At 39.0% G+C, this 13,897-nt stretch overlaps 1 long non-coding RNA gene across 2 annotated transcripts; it reads right to left on the bottom strand.

The window, feature by feature from the left end:
• Positions 1-5,588: 5,588 nt before the first annotated feature.
• On the bottom strand, positions 5,589-13,508 carry LOC142170741 (uncharacterized). Of its 2 annotated transcripts, XR_012700183.1 has the most exons (3): positions 13,285-13,508; positions 6,768-12,379; positions 5,589-5,811 (listed from the first exon to the last, which is right to left on the bottom strand). It is a non-coding gene; the product is annotated as an uncharacterized LOC142170741 (long non-coding RNA). The 2 variants fall into 2 exon arrangements; XR_012700184.1 differs by lacking the exon at positions 6,768-12,379.
• Between the last annotated feature and the right edge of the window lie 389 nt (positions 13,509-13,897).

The following is a 13,897-nucleotide window of genomic DNA, read 5'->3' on the forward strand; positions in this document are numbered from 1 at the left end:
CCTCTAGTGGTTTGCACTTGTGAATGGTCGGGCAACCTTTGCTTGATAGCAAACTCACTTTTCTGGTGGAAGTTTTGCTATCGAGCCAAAGATTATCTAACTGCTACGGAGTGGTTCTTCGCTTGTATGCCTTGCTATTAAAGGTCTTATTGATGTTGTCGAAACTTTCTTCATAGTATGCTTTCCATTGCCGCCTCATTAAAAACCTTTCTAGAAAAACTCAATTGGGACAAAAATTGGATGAAGGGAAAAAGAGTGCAGCACATACTTTAAGTACATGTGATGTTTGTCAGAAATAATATCTCTTGAGGTGTGCCACATTCCAGTTGCATGGCAACTTTTCTCTATCCTGATTCTCCAACTCGTATGAACCCTTTTCGGTGACAGCTGAAACCCAGTAAGGGTCTTCCCAGGTTGGACCTAGCTTCCCTGCATTGAGTTCCCGAGTGTTTTGAGTTACTTTCCTTAGAACCAAGTCTCCCACTTTGAAATAACGGAGGTTGGCTCTTCGATTATAATATATTTTCATTCTTTTCTTCTGGGTTTCCATTCTTATATATACCAAGTCCCTGCGTTCATCGATTAACTCCAAGTTGACTAACATTGCCTCGTTGTTTTCCTCTTCACTTGCCTGGAAACATCTCAAGGTAGGCTCCCCTACTTCTACCGGGATTAAGGCTTCTTCTCCATACACAAGGGAAAAAAGGAGTTTCTCCTCTGCTCGATTTGGTCATTGTTCGGTACGCCCATAGAACTCCAGGCAGTTCCTCAGGCCATTTACCTTTAGTCGCTTCCAAACTCTTCTTGAGATTTTGTGTAATCGCTTTGTTCGTTGATTTCGCTTGACCATTTGCGCTCGGATGATAGGGCAAATACGTGATTCTATTGATTTTTAGATCTTCAAGGAACTTTGTGATCTTTGCACCTATAAATTGTGGCCCGTTATTGCAGGCTATCTCTTTTGGTATTCCAAACCTGCAAATTATATTCTCCCATAAGAAATCCACCACTTTACGCTCATCAATCTTTTGATAAGGACCTGCTTCAACCTACAGTGGTGCACAACTTTGGCACTTATCGCATTTTGCATGAAAGCTTTGGCATCTTGTTCCATTAGGGGCCAATAATATCTTGCCCTTACCAGTTCCAGTACTAAGGAATCAGCGCCCGAATGATTTCCACATACCCCTTCGTGGACTTCTCGCATAACATAATTAGCTTTGGATGCTACCAAGCATCGGGCCAATGGGCCTTGGAAAGATTTCCTGTATAGTTGGCCTCTTTTGAAGCTATATCGTGCTGCTTTGGCCTGCAGCGCCCTGGATGCCTTGGAGTCTTCGAGAAACTTCCCTTGCTCGAGATAGTTAATGATCTCATTCCTCCATTCCCAGCCCAAATTAGTCATATTTACCTCATAATAGCTATTTACCTCCAGGACCGAGTGCATGAGTTGTACCACCGTCTCGGAATTCGATCCTTTCATTTCCGTTGATGAACCAAGGTTAGCTAATGCATCTGCTTGTGCATTTTCTTCCCTCAGGATATGAGTAATTGACCATTCCCAAAATCGAGCAAGTAGAGCCTGGACTTTTACTACGTATTGTTGCATGCGCTGTTCTTTGGTTTTGAAGATCCCGCAGACCTGATTTACCACCAATTGGGAGTCACATTTGATTTCTATGACCTCAGAATCCAATCCTCAGGCCAATTCGAGTCATGCAATCAGAGCTTCATACTCTGCTTCATTGTTAGTTAAAGGGAATATTCTGATTGGCCTGCCTTAGGCTTTCTCCCGAAGGCGTAGTTAATATTATGCCAAGCCCGGGCCCCTTTACGTTGTAAGATCCATCTGTAAATAAGGCCCAAACTGGTGATGTCGATTCTGACACCATCACTGCTTCTTTGGTTGCTAGAGTCAACAATCTCAGACTGAAGTTGGCCACAAAGTCGGCCAAAACATGTGACTTAATCTCAGTCCTCGATTTATATACTCTGTCAAATTCACTCATTTCGACGGCCCATTTGGCCAATCTACCCAAGAGTTCGGGTATGTGGAGGATGTTCCACAGGGGAAAGGTAGTCACCACAACTATCGGGTGACATTGGAGGTAAGGCCTCAGCTTTCGAGCGGTGACTACGAGAGCTAAGGCCAGCTTCTCCAAATGCGGGTATCGAGTTTCTGCTCCTGTTAAAATTCTACTAACGTAATAAATTGGAAATTGTGTACCTTCATCCTCATGGACTAAAACGGAGCTTACCACTACCTCCAAGACTGCAAGGTTAATAATGTTTCACCTTCCTCCGGTTTTAATAGTAATGAAGGGCTTAACAAGCACCTTTTAAAATCTCTCAAAGCCTGCTGGTATTCTAGGGTCCATTTGAAGTTGTTTTTCTTTTTTGATAAGTGTGAAGAAATGGTGGCATTTCTCAAATAACCGGGAAATAAACCTGCTCTAAGCAGCCAATCTCCTTGTGAGCCTTTGAACTTCTTTATCACTTGATAGCTGGTCTGGGATGTCTTCGATGACTTTGATCTTATTGGGGTTTGCCTCAATCCTCCTTTGCGATACCATAAATCCTAGGAACTTGCCAGAGCTAACCCCAAACACGCATTTATTTGGGTTAAACAACATGTTATGCTTCCTTAGGATGTCAAAAGTTTCTTGAAAATGCTTAAGATGATCACCTGCATTCAAAGACTTAACGAGAATATCATCTATATAAACTTCCATAGTTTTCCCTATTTGTTTTTCAAACATCTTGTTTATGAGCCATTGATAAGTGGCTCCAGCCTAGAAGGGCATCACATTATAACAATATGTGCCGAAGTTCATGATGAAGAAAGTCCTTTCCTGATCCTTCGGGTTCATCTTAATTTGGTTGTACTCAGAATAAGCATTGAGGAAACTCATTAAATCATACTCGGCCGTTGGATCGATCATTTAATAGATGTTTGGAAATAGGAATGAGTCTTTTGGGCACGCCTTATTCAAGTCCTTATAATCAACACACATGCAGAATTTATTGTTCTTCTTAGGAACTACTACTACATTAGCTAGCTAGTCTGGATACTTTACCTCTCTGATTAAACCGATTTCAAGTAGGCGGGTTACCTCTTCTTTGATGAATTTATTCATGGCCTCCGCAATAGGGCGTTTCATTTGTCTTACCGGAGGAATGTTGGCATCCAAGCTTAGCTTATGTATGACCACTTCTGTTGGGATACCTATCATATCCACATGCAACCACGCAAAAAATAGGCATTATATTTAAGAAATTCAATAAATCTAGAACTCAGCTCGGGGTGCAGTCCTATCCCCAAGTGGAATTTCCTCTCCAAGAACTTTTCAAACAATACAACTTGCTCGAGCTCTTCCGCTGTGGATTTTGTTGCATCCGTCTCTTCAGGTACCTGGAAATATCTCGTCACCTGATAGGATTCAGATGCTTCTCCCTCTTGGCTAACTTCACCTGATTCAGGAGCAGGCGCCGGTTCCTGTAATTGCTATGCCGCATGCTCCTTCCCAATCCTATTGGAAACTGAAATCACATTCATCTCCCTTGCCGCCAATTGGTTGCCTCTTTTCTGTTTGATTTCGTCGGGTATTAGGAATTTCAGCAACTGATGATACGTTAACAGTATGACTCTTATATCATGAAACCCCAGTCTTCCTAGAATAATATTGTAACCCATATCAACATCCACCACTTCAAAAAGAGTCGTCTCCATCACCCCTTCAGCGTTCGTGGGTAGCAGGATCTCTCATCGGGTTGTCACATTTGCAAGGTTGAATCCAGCGAGGAGTTTTGTGTCTGGAATGATGCTTCTAGTGAGTTTGACTTGCTCCAATACCCTCTATTGTATGATATTAGCTAAACTTCCTAGATCCACTAGAACACGTTTGATTTTAAAATCTAGTACATTTAAATAAATTACCAGTGCGTTGTTGTACGGTAGCAACATCCCATATGCATCCTCCTTCGTGACAGTGATGTCGTCTTTAGCGACTTCCCTGAGTCTCTTGCTATGGGTTATTGATACCTTCGTCTATTTTTTCTATCGAGAAGGTGGACTCGTTGATCTCGTTCCCCCCAAAGATCATGTTGATCATCTGGCGCGGGGAGTCTTCTCCTGCTTTCGAGGGCTCAAAGTTATCACGGTTGAGACCATAATTGTTCTTGGCCTGGTTACTCAAGAATTATATGAGATGACCATTTTTCAGAAGTGTCGCCACCTCTTCACGCAGATGTTAGTCGTCCCCAGTCCGGTGGCCAATTATCCCGTGGTACTTGCACCACAAATTGGGATCCCTCTAGCTGGGATCAGACCACATCGGCTTCAAGAACCGTGCTTCTTTAATGTTTCTCATAGCTGATACCAACTCCACTACACTAACATTGAAATTGTATTATGATAGCCTAGGGTAGGAAAGATCCCATGTACCTGACGTTTCTTTGTCCTGCAAGGATTTGTTGTTCCGACCATGATCAGTCTTCTATCGGTAACAAACTTGTCCGTCGATTGGAAACCTTTGCCGCGTCTATCGACCCATTCATAGGGCAAAATAGGCCCCTCGAAGACCATCTATCTGTGTCGAAATCGTCTTTTGATTTTTCTTTATTCTTCTCTGGACCTTTTGTCCACGACGGGAAGCCAACCTAATCATCTTCAATCCTTATCTTAGACTCGTACTGGTTGTAGACATCTGCCCAAGTGATCACTTGGAACTCCAGCAAGCTTTCCTTCAATTTTTTTGGAAGCATCAAAACTTCTCGAATTTAGACCCTTGGTGAACGCTGAATGCTTCAGCCGCGCATTCATCCGAGATAGCTAGGAGAAACATCCTCTCTTTTTGGAATCGGGTGACGAATTCCCACAATAACTCAGACTCTCCTTCTATAATTCTGAATATGTCAGCCTTTCGGGCCTGCACCTTTCTGGACTTGGCATGGGCCTTAATAAAAGAGTCTGCGAGCATCTCAAAGGATTCTATTGAATGCTCAGGTAACAACGAATACCACGTCAAGGCCCCTTCTTGAGAGTCACTTCGAATTCTTCAGCAAAAAAGATTCAATCTCGTGGGGAGCAAAATTATTCCCCTTCACCGCCATTTTATAGGTGGTAATATGCTCCTGAGGGTCTAAAGTTCCATCATACTTCTGCACGTCGGGCATTTTTAACCATTTCGGCATTAATTCTAGTGCCGTGCATGGTTTGTGCAGCAACTGAGTATACTTCTTTGAGTCTGGTCATTTCAGCATTGGAGGTGCACTCGAGATTTAGTCCATGGGGGCATTCACTTCCCTCATAATTCAGGTGCCACGCTTGGTTTGTACGACAGCTGAGCATACTTCTTTGAGTCCGGTCCTTTCAGCACCGGTGGTGCACCTGGGATTTGGTCCATGCGAGCACTCACATCCCTTATAAACCGTAAGAGCTTGTCACGACCCAAATCGACAGGCCGCGATGGGCACCCTATACCTTATTCGACCGAGTACCAACGTAACGTATCTTCCTTATTATATCATCATATACACGTGACATACGGGACTAATAGGCCAACATAATCATTTATAAATTCAAAACATAGGCAGACAAGGCTGTATAATCTTTCATGTATACGACATATGTCTACAAGTCTCTAAGAGTACATAAATGTCATAAAGGTCGGGATAGAGTCCCGCCATACCAAATAATACACGTCGAAATCATACTAAACAAACAAGCAACACCGAAGCTAATGGAGCACACCAACATCTTCCGCTGAGCTAAGAGCCTACTTGGAGGGCTCTCGACCTGTCTATCGGGACCTGCAGGCATAAAACGCGGCGTCCCCAGGCAAAAGGAACGTCAGTACAAATAATGTACCGAGTATGTAAGGCACATAAATAAGTACATAAGAGACATGTAAGAATTATAGAAACATGACTCAACTTGTAAGTCTGAATAACTTTGTAAATTATAAATTACTTTTAGCGTCATGCATATGCGTATGAATGTCATGTCGTGCATAGGTACATATTTCATAACATCATCAGCCTCTGAGGGCATCCCATCATATCATATCGGTCACTGTGGGCAAAATCATCATCGTATACCAGCTGATCAGGTGGTGGTGTGTATGTAACGCCATAACCTTTCCCATATATATATATACATATATATATATATATATATATATATATATATATATATATATATATATGCGTATATAATGCCGTTTGAATCATATTTCAACCACTGTGGGCAACATCATCAACATATACCAGCTGATCAGGTGGTGGTGCATATATAACGTCGTAACCTTTTCCCATATCCCATATACATATATTTACATATATACGCATATAAAACGCCGTTTGAATCATATTTAAGCCACTGTGGGCAACATCATCAACATATATCAGCTAATCCGATGGTGGTGCGTATATAACGCCGTAACCTTTTCCCATATCCCATATACATATATTTACATATATACGCGTATATAACGCTATTTGGTCATGGGTCAATGCACATGTATAAATGAGTGAAATGCATGAAAAGTACATAATAATCTCGATATTCCTTTCGGATAAACTTTTCCAACTGCGTATTATTCTGAGACCCATGGACAGAAGATAATAATAATTCTCATGGGGAATCAAGAATATTGACACCCCTATTATTTCTATGAATAGAGTAATTTATAGAAGTTGTGTATTTGCTCGTTTCTTCAGTATAATTTGGACCATGCCAAAAGAAAGAAGGGATAACCTTAACATACCTGATCCCGGAATTATTTGAACGAATCTGCTTTGAACGTTTTTGAACTGATGAATGGATTTATTATAAGACTTGTTCCAACGTTTCTTGGTTTGAAATTATAAAAAGGAAACGTTTCTGATTTCTTTAAAACTTTGGAAGGAATACGTTTGGTTCCTGAGAATTCTGGAGAGGAGTACGTTTCTTTGTTCCTGACAATTATTGTTTTCTTTTTCAAGTTTTAAGTTATATTAGTCCTTCTTGATAAGGACATGATTCAGCAAGCTGTTCAGTATATCTTGTGAGACATACAAACAAAACAACTTAAGGAAGAAGGTCAAATAAGAAGCTGGTGACAGTTATCTTGTGAAAAAGAAAACAAGAAAAAGACGCTGTAGATGTAATTTTCAAAAGATCTCTGTGAGTAGTATCAAATAATAATATTTGTCTATGAAAATAAAATCATCTGAAAGTGAGAGCGGACTCTAATATTTGTATTTAAAACTTACAGCTTAGTAATTGTTGTATTATGGCTTTGACAATTATAACTAGAGTCACATCACATGTATTTTTTCCCCTAAACGGGTAGAGTCTCACATTAGTTTTTAACCCTAACTAAAACAACATAATGATTACTAGTTACTAAGATGAGTCATTTCTTTCCATTTATGCCTAGGTTGACACCTAGGCATAAGTGACTTATTAATCACATTCTTGACATGGTGGATGCTTGCCATGTGTTTGGGAATAATTTATTAATTATTTATTCACTTATTAGTTAATTAGGTAATGTTCTGTTATCCGGTAATTAATTAATTACCCGTATAATTTAAAAATAATCTCAACTTAATTAAATACTACTCTCTTTTAATATACCTTATACACCTTACTAGCATTGTCATGTAGTACCTTGTATGACATTAATCCATAAATATCGGGTATTTTAGCTTGTGCCGTATTTTATCCAATGCCAAACTTCGACAAAATTCGTTTTCTTCGATTTTACTTACCCTCTTACCTTCACGAATTTGCTCAGCACTTATAATCTTTATAACTCCCAAATAATCTTTTCCTTGGACTGATGTCAATTTTCTTATGACAAATTCAACGTACAATACTACTGGGTGCAACATTGTCGTAACTTATTGCTGCGAAGTGTAACATCATCGTAATATATATTACTACAGAGGGTAACATCATCGTAATATATTACTGCAGAGCATAACATCAACGTAATAATGCGGGGCATAACATTATTCCCCCTTTTGGAACATTAGTCCTCGAATGTTGACTGATGCACTTATTATTTTTATAACTTATATCTTCTGAAAATTTTAGAACTTCCCTTGCCATCTAAACGAGTGTTCTATGAATAAGTCCAAAGTCCAGGGCATTCCCCCCTTAGGCCTCCTTCTCACACCACAACGTGTAGTCGGAATCCTTCCAATCTCGTAATTGTTTGCTACCTTTCATCATGCAGCCTGTATGATTTTGACCTTGTAAGGGTGCCCAATCTCTAGGCTTCATATATAGAGCGTGATAAGATGTCCCTTCGGGCATCTATGAGTATACTGAAGTTCTTCGCTCAGTACTTTGTTGAATTTACGAATATTGCTATATCTTATCGTATAAGTCCGTTTAGCCATCCGTATGAATTTACTGCCATAACTCTTACTTTAATTTATCGTTGCTGAGCTCTGCTACCAAATCCCAGCTTACTCTCGTTGCTTATTCCATATGTATAAATTTAAGTCCTTTAATGCTTCCTCATTACTGCTCATCTTTAGAATGACGGCCTAATCATATCTCATACTCATGTTTCCTTAAAACTTTGTCGCTCTATCATACTTTAGCTTGCGACTTATACATATATTTTATACTACTTACAACTTTCCTTCAACTTACTTGCACCATAGATTTCCTTATGTTATTCTGGAACATCAAGTGAGATATCACATCGTCTCCAACTTTTCTCTACTCTCTTAACTAGATCTCTCAATATTTAGAAATCATAGGCTGGAAGACATGTCGCCGACGATGCCGCTATCATTCCCGGTTGTTGGATCCCTGTGCTTATAGCCTTCTATCCAAAGTATGGACCATTCACGATCTTCTGTCTTTGAGTATCTCGTACGTTGTTTACCTTTACCTTACTTACCTTAAAATCTTGCATCATATCTTCTATCTCTTTTATGACCTCCCTTCCACCTAGGTGTAATTCACGTCCATAACTTGAAGCTCTATTATAATACTTGCAGCTCTGCTACATACACAATCCGATGGGAGCTTCGTACTGACTTCTTAGAGGCTAGTACTTCTTCTAATTGGCCTTCTTGTAGAGCCATTATAGATTATGGTTTTTGTGTTATTACTCTTGAACACCTGATATTAAGAGTGATTCTTTCATGTTCTCAAGCACAACTTCTATAATTTTTCTAGGTCCAATAATTAGACTCCTGATTTGCTTGGGTGATGTAATTTCTTTAGTTTTCTCTTTCTTCTGATCAGCCTTTACGTAGGCTTAAGCTATCTTCCGATCTGTGGCTCATGGTATCAGTTATTACCTTAGCCTTTCATGGGTATTATGGGATATCTATGATATAATCTTATAATAATTCAGTCCTTTGTCTATGCCCTAAGCTCAATTCTTTCTTTTAACTTATACGGGAGTCTTCTATGGCTATATGATTGTCAACAAATGTGCTGTCTGGATAATGCTCCAAAATCTTAAGTGTATCCATAATGTACTAACTCTGGATAATTGATTGAATAATTCTTTCGTTCCACCATAGCTTTGTTTCAACGTAAGCTGTTACTTTTCCTGGTCTTCTTGCCCCTTGTTACGTCCATACTTAGCTTATCTTAGTGCTCACACTTGCCAGAGTTTTCATACAACTCATATGATCTTGAATATTACTTTTAATTCTTACTTCCCGTTCATTAGCCACGGTCACTTTCCTTTGGAATGCTTACAATGTTGTTGCGGGATTGTTGTTACACGACCATTTCCTCTTTAGGTCGTTGTGCTTAGGTTGGAGCCTTCCTTTTTATCTCCTCAGCTAGTCTTTCGTTGTAGTACTTAGGGAGAACCCTTGACTTTCATAAAGATGTGAGCTTATTACGGACCTTTTTGATGTCCTTACTTGTCTATAATTTTCCGTAGTTGCTTACTTACATGCCCTTGTGCTTGTATGGTTGCTTTTGAATTTTTAACTGCCTTCCTAGTGGCACTTTCTTTTATCCCTGTAACACTCATACGGTACCTTTAACTACCCCGACTCTTGTTTGAATATATTTCAAGTATTATAATGATATTCTTCGAAGCTGAATTCTCCATGTTGGGTTCTACTATGTTTATCTTACACGATCTGATGACTCGTCTGTTACCTCCTATTTTGCCATCTGTTCCTAACTAATTACTAACTACTCGTTGTCTCATTCTCATACCAATATTCCTCGTAACCTTTCTTGGGTTATTTCCTTTATCATAACTTACATCTCGCATTGGCTCCTTATTATAACAGCTCGGGCAGGAACCTTCACTTCCTATCCTTGACGTCGTGCTTGCACAATATTTTTGAATCGTAGCATATTGTAAGATTTGGGTAAGTGCCATCTCATTCCTCTCTTATTTATTGCATTCTTCCTTTACCATTCCATAGTCACTAGAACCACTTAATTCTGACTTAATGCCACATCACTCCATATTCCCCCCTTTAGGGGTGTACTAAGAGTTGAAGCCACGAGGATCTACCTATAGATATTTTACCTCTTCATATTTGGTGTCGTTTCTCAACATCAATGATCCTTACTCGCCTTGCGGCAATCCTTCTGTACCAAGGACGACAAATTCCCTTACTCGCAAGGGTGACACTTAGCGTAACTGGCACATACCGTCTCTTAAGCTTAACTTTGCTCACATTGCTTGCTTTAGGGAAGTGTCTCCCTGAATGACCATTCTCTGAATTCATCACGAATCTTCTTCTGTGGTCCATTCTATTACCGCCAGAATAAAATCTGAAATTCCCATGATGCCGAGTATTTTCCAATCATTCAGTCCCTAATTCATATTTAGTTTATCTTGTTTACCAGCCTATACTAATTTCTATTACTCTGAGGATTAACTCTCTCTTCTGGTAGTCACGAACTTATTTCTCGAAATGAAGATATAACCTTATTGCCTCTACTCTTTTGTTGTCTTAAGTCCCATCACCTTTCGTCTCTTTCTTCATTTGATTATAGGTTTTGTAACACTCTACTATTTTCATCCATGTATCACACCTTATTCATAATGCTTCCTTATCTCTCTTCTCATTACTCTACTAATGTTTTTGCATATCCTTTTTTTGTGAAAACTTTAATATGACATTCTTTCGCTTTTAACTTTCCTTTGCTCCATCCAGTGGCTCTTCAAGTTGCTTAACGTTCTCGCTTTACTAGGGACGCGAGCCATACTAAGGTAATATTTATCTCTTCAAGGCTTATAGTGCATGTCTTAGTAGTACTCATATCTGGCTGCACTATTTTAGAGTGTACCATCTAAGTGTCTCATAAAGAGGTTTATTAGCACATTTGCAATATCCTTCAGAAATGTCAACTGACGCAATCAATTCATCTATCATATCTTCTTATACTACTTTTGTTAACCCCATAGGGCATATCTAGAATGGGTGCGACCAATTGTATATACCTCTGTTACTATTGAATACAACTCAAAAAGCTTATATTCCTCTGCCTCAATTATAAACGTTGTTAACCTTCATTAACTGGGTACCTCGTACCCTTTTTCACCTTGCTCCTTCTACTTGCTGAAACTTATACTTAACTTCTTAATCTCTCATTGTCTTTTACCATAAAGATGGATAGACATTCTTGCCTTAAGGCTTCTTATCAGGAAGCTTACACCTTTCAGTACACCCATGATCTGCTAAAGACCTCATATTTACTTATCGTAGACATCATACAAAAATCCAATTCCTCTGACTCAGCTCGTCCACAACTATCTCTCTTTCCAACCTTCATTCCGAAAGTAGGTATCATCTTATTACGAATAAAAATTTTGAAATTTGAATTCTGATAAGTGAGCTCTACCACACGATCTAGAGTAAGAAGAAAGAGTAACAATCCTAAATGCCCTGTAGCCTCCTGCTTATAAGTGTGGTGCACGGCACACCCATAAACAAGACTCTACTAGACATGACTTATAGACTCCCTAGGATAGAACTGCTCTGATACCACTTTTGTCACGGCCCAAATCGATGGGCCGCGATGGGCACCCGGTACCTTACTCGACCGAGTACCAACGTAACATATCTTTCTTATTACATCATCATATACGCGTGACATACGGGCCTAATAGGCCAATATAATCATTTATAAACTCAAAACATAGGCCGACAAGGCCATACAATCTTTCACGTATACGACATATGTATACAAGCCTCTGAGAGTACATATATGTCATAAAGGTCGGGAGAGAGTCCCGCCATACCAAGTAATACACGTCTAAACCATACTAACCAAACAAGAAACTCCGAAGCAAATAGAGCGCACCAACATCTTCCGCTGAGCTGATAGCCTACTTTGAGGGCTCTCGACCTGTCTATCGAGACCTGCGGGCATGAAACGCAGCGTCTCCAGGCAAAAGGGACGTCAGTACAAATAATGTACTGAGTATGTAAGGCACATAAATAAGTACATAAGAGACATGGAAGAAATATAGAGTACATGACTCAACCTGTAAGTCGGAATAACTTTGTAAATCATAAATTACTTTTAGTATCATGCATATGCGTATGAATGTCATGTCGTGCATAGGTACATGTTTCATAACATCATCAGCCTCTGAGGGCATCCCATCATATCATATCGGCCACTGTTGGCAAAATCATTATCGTATACCAGCTGATCAGGTGGTGGTGCGTATATAATGCCATAACCTTTCTCATATCTCATATACATATATATACATACATATATACGTGTATATAATGCCATTTGAATCATATTTCAGCCACTGTGGGCAACATCATTAACATATACCAGCTGATTAGATGGTGGTGCATATATAACGCCATAACCTTTTCCCATATCTCATATACATATATTTACATATATACGCGTATATAACGCCGTTTGAATCATATTTCAGCCACTGTGGTCAACATCATCAACATATATCAGCTGATCAGGTGGTGGTGCGTATATAACGCCGTAACCTTTTCCCATATCCCATAGACATATATTTACATATATACGCGTATATAACGTCATCTGGTCATGGGTCAATGTACATGTATAAATGAGTGAAATGCATGAAAAGCACATAATCTCGATATTCCTTTCGGATAAACTTTTCCAACTGCGTATTATTCTGAGACCCATGAACAGAAGATAATAATAATTCTCATGGGGAATCAAGAATATAGACAACCCTACTATTTCTATGAATAGAATAATTTATAAAAACTTTGTATTTGCTCGTTTCTTTAGTATAATTAGGACCATGCCAAAAGAAAGAAAGGATAGCCTTAACATACCTGTTCCCGAAATTATTTGAACGAATCTGCTTTGAACGGTTTTGAATTGATGAATGGATTTAAATATAAGACTTGTTCCAACGTTTCCTGGTTTGAAATTATAAGAAGGAAACATTTCTGATTTCTTTGAAACATTGGAAGGAATACGTTTGGTTCCTGGGAATTCTGGAGAAGAGTATGTTTCTTTGTTCCTGGCAATTATTGTTTTCTTTTTCAAGTTTCAAGTTATATTAGTCTTTCTTGATAAGGACATGATTCAGCAAGCTGTTCAGTATATATCTTGTGAGACATACAAACAAAACAGCTTAAGGAAGAAGGTCAAATAAGAAGCTGGTGACAGTTATCTTGTGAAAAAGAAAACAAGAAAAAGACGCTGTAGATGTAATTTTCAAAAGATCTTTGTGAGTAGTATCAAATAATAATATATTATTATTTGTCTATGAAAATAAAATCATGTGAAAGTGAGTACGGACTCTAATATTTGTATTTAAAACTTACAGCTTAGTAATTGTTGTATTATGGCTTTGAAAATTATAACCAGAGTCACATCACATGTATTTTTCCCCTAAACGGGAAGAGTCTCACATTAGTTTTTAACCGTAACTAAAACAAC

The sequence above is a fragment of the Nicotiana tabacum genome, chromosome 16 (genome assembly GCF_000715075.1).
Source record: "Nicotiana tabacum cultivar K326 chromosome 16, ASM71507v2, whole genome shotgun sequence".
Classification (NCBI taxonomy): Eukaryota; Viridiplantae; Streptophyta; class Magnoliopsida; order Solanales; family Solanaceae; genus Nicotiana; species Nicotiana tabacum.